Source organism: Polyergus mexicanus, unplaced genomic scaffold, assembly GCF_030449975.1.
Source record: "Polyergus mexicanus isolate NDT 795.1 unplaced genomic scaffold, iyPolMexi1.0 SCAF_13, whole genome shotgun sequence".
NCBI lineage: Eukaryota > Metazoa > Arthropoda > Insecta > Hymenoptera > Formicidae > Polyergus > Polyergus mexicanus.
The window spans coordinates 5,275,914-5,281,956 of record NW_027223333.1 but is presented as its reverse complement, the minus strand read 5'-3'; positions in this window follow the sequence as shown (position 1 = coordinate 5,281,956).

The window sequence follows — 6,043 nt, the reverse complement described above, 5'->3', positions numbered from 1 at the left end:
ATTGAGATTGATAACATTTATGTACATTTTTATTACTACATAACTAAATTTATGCTTCAAGAGCGACAAGTGAATGAGCATATCATGTTTTTTTTTTTTTTTAAAGTTGTATTATATATCTATTGACACATACACAAACATATTATATAGATATATAAATAATTATACACATATATTGAATTGCTCGCGTAAAAGTTCGTAATGATTTTTAATTGATAATTGAACATATCGTAACATGTCATGAAGAAAGAGCTATTCAATAATATGCATACATATTTTAAGAAGTGATATTTTAATAACACAAAAATTGTTTAAATTAACTAATAAAAAAGGCGTTGTTTTCTTTTAAAACAATGCTTAATCTCATGTTTCTTTGCAGAATGCAACAAAAATTTATGCAGCTAGGCTGAAAAATGTGTTCTACCAGATCTAGATTGTGCTAGATGTTTGCAAGATTTAATATTCCCCGGTTATTGTTTATTTTAATTTTTGCAAAATTTTCTTAACGATAAAAACTTTGAAGCTTGCAGAATCTAAGAATTTTTAAGCTGTACTCTAAAAATGACTATAGATCGTCAACAAAAACAATGCATACGTAAGGATTGTCTAAAGTCTAAAAGAATATATAAAAAAAATATGTAATATATATATATATATATATATATATATATATATATATATATATATACAGGGTTGGGAAAGTTATTTTATAAAAGTAACTCGTTACCGTTACCGTTATTTTTTCTAAAAAGTAACTCGTTACCGTTACTCGTTACCAATTTTAAAAAGTAACTCGTTACCGTTACAGTTACTAAAAAGTAACGAGTCGTTACAATTTCCGTTACTTTTTTACAATACAAACTAATAAATTATTTTGCATAAGAAAAACTTTTAAAAAATTGTAAGCAAGATTTCATTCAAGGTTTATTACAAAATAAATGATTAAATTTTATCGAAATTCTTTATTAAATTTTAATAAAATTTGTTGCTCCATAGTATCATCATTTAAATGCCCTCTTTGTGGTGTTAATACAGAGCCACCGATGCTAAACATTCTTTCTACAGATGCACTGCTTGGTAGAGCTGTATTATATTTAATAAAAAGTTTTTTAAGTTTTGGATAGTCGTTTAACATTTCTATATTACAATTATTTGATTTTAAAAACCGTTGCAATTCTTCTCGTTCAGATTCATTTTGCACCGTTTTTTGCTCAAAAATGAAAAAATCATCGTGATCGTCAGATTTTCCAGCTTTTGAAGAATTTTCAGTTGATCGGATTCCCAATAAATCCTCCAAGTAATTTTCAGCACGTTTTCTTTTTTCTCCGGTTAACCAGTTTAACTTAAATTTTGGATGTAAACATGCTGCTATTATTATTTCTTCTGTTTCAAATATTGTACGAAATCTAAAATCAAATATAGTAAATTAAGCGACATTGTTTGTTTTATTGAAATTAATACTTTTGAATCAATAGTTTAAAATAAAATAATATTTTTCAATTAAATCCTTATTTAAAATTAAATAACATATGTATTAATCAAATTAATAAGTTACCTTTTATTTAAACCTTGCTGAATAGCTTCAACTAATGAATGGCAATCTATAAGGTCAGATTTATTGAGATTTTCTAATTTTCGTTGCAATATAAGATAAAGCTCTCATTGGATATCGCGCGTCGCGTCATCGCACTGGTCTGCAAGAGCCATAAGTTGATCAATCACATTCAAGCATTTTTACAACATAATAAGAATGCTAATTGGTCGATTTGCTTACGGCTTTACGGTTAAGATAAAAATTTTATCACGCACAATAGCAAGAATAATATCTTAAATAAATAAAAAAATTTGAAAAAGTAACGACAAAAGTAACTGTTAAATTCGTTACTCGTTACCGGAAAATGTAACGAAGTTACTTTTTCCGTTACAAATAAAATTTGTAACGCCATTACCGTTACAGTTACTGAAAAAAAGTAACTGTAACGGTAACGGCGTTACAAGTAACGCGTTACTTCCCAACCCTGTATATATATATATATTATCTTATATCCTTTTTTGTAAAAATTGCTACGAACTTTTCGAATAATCCACTACAATAATTATTTTTTACTTTTGTATTCTATATAGGATATTCTCTCCAGTTATACGATCGTTTTTTCTTTCGATTATAGGATAATCGCGGGTTATATTCTCTATTTTTTAACCGCGCAAGCTTTAAACCTTATCTGATGCCAAAAGCGAGAATATTCAACTTTACATGTTCCTCGCTTTTATTTTTATTCAACTTTATCGGTAAGCCGCTGGGACAATTTCTAAAAGATAAATAAATTCGGTTATTAAGATCATAGTTGGTTCCAAACGACCTTATAACCGAAGAACACTGCGCTGCTAACTTAAAAAGCGCGATAGTATTACATATTGAGATTAATCAATGTTCCATGTCGATTCGATATTAGATGATACTATTTGCATTTGATACGAATATTGATTACACTATTATTTACTATAGCATTTAAATCATATTATATATGTAATTTAGTTTCTTTATCCATTTGCTCTTTTATTTATATAAGACTCATTAAAAAAAAAAAAAAAAAAATGCTACGAAATGTTATATATTTCTACTTATGTAGATTAGTTCAAACATGCTACATGATGTTGATCTACTACAAAACTGAGAAGCTAACATTTTCTCTACAGAGCTTGAGTATCAAATAGGTTAGATTTTATTCTTGAACGAATCTCTGATTAAGCGCAATGTTTTGCAATTGATCGGATTTTTTCAAAATCCAAGAGAGAGAGAAACCAGCGATCGCATTCCAAATGTTACTTCCCGCTGAAAGATCGCCTATGATCCTATAATCAAATTATGTGTCGTCAAGTTAAGTTAATTAATATTGTTAATCGCTAATTAACGCTGTATAGTATATTTTTATAAGTATAACACGCGGATATACTATTTCTATGCGTCCGTCGTTTATGCATAATCATGATTAATTGATAGCGTATGTCGAATCCTTGATCAATGTAACATGATTATAGACGGACTTTTTATAAAGACTGGACAATACATATTTTTACGTACTATGTAGATCTACGTGCATTAAGGCGAAAATCTTTTTTATTAAATTTTTTTTTTCTACGTATATATTTTTCCGTACATATATCATATAAATCGTATAGGTAAGAATGCTCGATTGTAATAAGGTATTCAATATAACGAATAAAAATATTTATAATCCTTTGTATACAGTTTGTAGCGGTGAATATTTTTCGAATACCCATGTATGTATACTTTGTATTTTTTATATATGTTTAAATCATTATATTAGTGGTTCTTTAATTGTGGATAATATTCACCGTTTTCGTTATTTGATGAAAAATTCGTATCTTCTGTCACAAAATGTCAAGTTTTTAAATATATTAATAATTTTTATTTTTTGCAGGGTCAGATTTGATACTTGATTTACCAACAAATCATTTTTTTCACATAAAATCTCTGTGAGAAATTTTTAAATTCCTTAGTATTAATTGAATTATATTATTCGTGATAATAGAATTTTATTAATTAAGATTTGTCTATCAAGATTCTTTCCTGTTTTTATTTGAATCATAGTTTTTTTTAATTATAAATCTGCAGTGCGCGCGTTAAAGTGTATTAATTACGATTGCGTTAATTCAACGAATGTTTTTATGATCATAGCATGAAATAATGAAGTTAGCGATCAAATTGCATTGCAGCCATTAATGAGAACCGGTCTTATTTCTTTATTTATTCTGTTAGCATAGCAAAGATCGGAATTTTTTGCTAATGCATAATCAGATATATATAGTATACGTTTAAGATTAATAATTAATATACTCTAGCATTTTTTTTTTTAATTTCTATTTTATGAGATCCTTAGTATTTTTGTAGATAATTTTATTACTCTTTTCATAAAATTTGATTTAGAAGAAAGTTTATGCGCACATGAAGAATATAGGAGCAAATATAAGATGGATGGCTTATTAATGTTTTATATATATATAATCTATTAAATTGCAATACTGATTATATTTTAGAACCGTAATAAAAACGTGAATAAGTTCTTAATCAATAAGACAGAAACTAATGAATCTGCTTATCTCTGTGTTTATGGTCCTGTTAGACCACTTTGTACCTGAATGAGAACCACTTACAACCCGTTACAACGCATTTACTTTTATATCTGCAAGGAATAGCCGTGCCTCGCCTCCGAACCACATTTTTTGGTAATTGACCATATAAATTTGAAATACTAAGATGGACGTCTTTTTTCCGGGTAACTGCTCTTACATTACTCTTGTACCGTTTCACGCGTAACTCAAGCAAAAGCATTTTATTGCTGGACGATTACATGGATATATCCATATATATATATGAATTTTTTCATGATCAAAATTCAATGATATTTAAACGGATAAAGTGAGAATTATAAACATCATTATGTTGTATTGCTAATGTCTTTCTAACCCATACAACACTAAACCTTGCAACAACATTGCTGCAACATTGCAATATTGCATATTGCAGTTTAATGTTGCAAAAATATTGCAAAGACATTATTTTACAATATAACTTCAGCAATGTTACAGCAACATTACGAAAATATTCCCAAAAAAGTATTCAATAATCGCTAGTTCATTTGTTTACCGCTATGCGACGCATGTTGCGCTATCTATTCCGCATTTAATTTTTAGTCACGGTGATTATATACCTGTTAAGTATGTTAAGGTATTTTATATAAGAATGGAAACTATTAAAAGAATTTTTAGTCCAATGTCTGAATCTCCCGTATTGGGGTCATATCATACAACTTAAACTAATAAAAATAATTATTATATCTTTAATCTTATTAGCCGCTCTTTGTAAACTTTATATTATATTGCAATATTTCTGTAGGCGGACATTTTACTGTTGCTGGAATATCATAACAACGTTGCGGCAACATTTCGCAATGTTTCTGCAATGTTGCAATCTTGCAGAAAAATGTTGTTGCAATCTTGCGGTGCTGTATGGGAAGTCTCTTGCGGTAAAATGATTACGTCATTGGCAGACTATAAATTGAAATAAGATAGGATAAATTACATAATTACAAGTACATAATTGGAAGAATAAAAATGTATATATATATGCGTATGGGGAAAGAAATGATTTCTAGACGAAGCGGCAAAGCCAGAATTGCAAAGAAATAATCTTGGTACTGAATTCCCTTGCGCGTCTGATCTAAACCGCGCATGTTTGTAACCGGACAGGATATAATCCAGACAATCTGACCAAACTCATATCCCAAGTCAATATTTGTATTACGCACAAGGGACGACGAAATATGCTTTTCGCTTTGCCGCATTATCATGGAGAGAATTAAAAATAATACACACACGCATGTAATCTGGTTCTGTTATAATATCACTTTTACATATATTTCACATATTTACAAATTCCTAATTACACTCGTGTTGTATCAATAAATATTTTGTAATATATAAAAACTAAAACCTAACCATTTCTTCAGTTATCTGAGATTATGTAATTTACTTATATATATATGTATATAGAGTGTATCTGAAATGATGCACTAAACTTTAGGAGCGTATTCTAGAGGTCAAAATAAGACTTTTTTTTCTTATGAACATGGACAAATGAACCCCCCTCCGAGCTAAAATTTGAAAATGTGTAAATTAATGTTTTCATAATATATGTTTTTTATTTTTTTTTTTTTTTTCATTTTAGCGGCTTACTTTACTTCATAATTTACTAGGCTATATGAAATTTCAACCTTCTACCATTTTTTTCTTCTGAAATACAGCCAATTTTGAATTTTTTCCTCAAACTTTAGGGGCCTCTAACTCGGAGGAGGGTTCATTTGCGGACCCATGTTCATAGGAAAAAAAAGTCTTATTTTGACCTCTAGAATATGCTTCTAATGTTTAGTGCATCATTTCAGATATACCCTATATAATATATATTATTGTATATTTTGTACATTTTACAAAAGAGTTATAGAATATTAATTATTGAAAATTG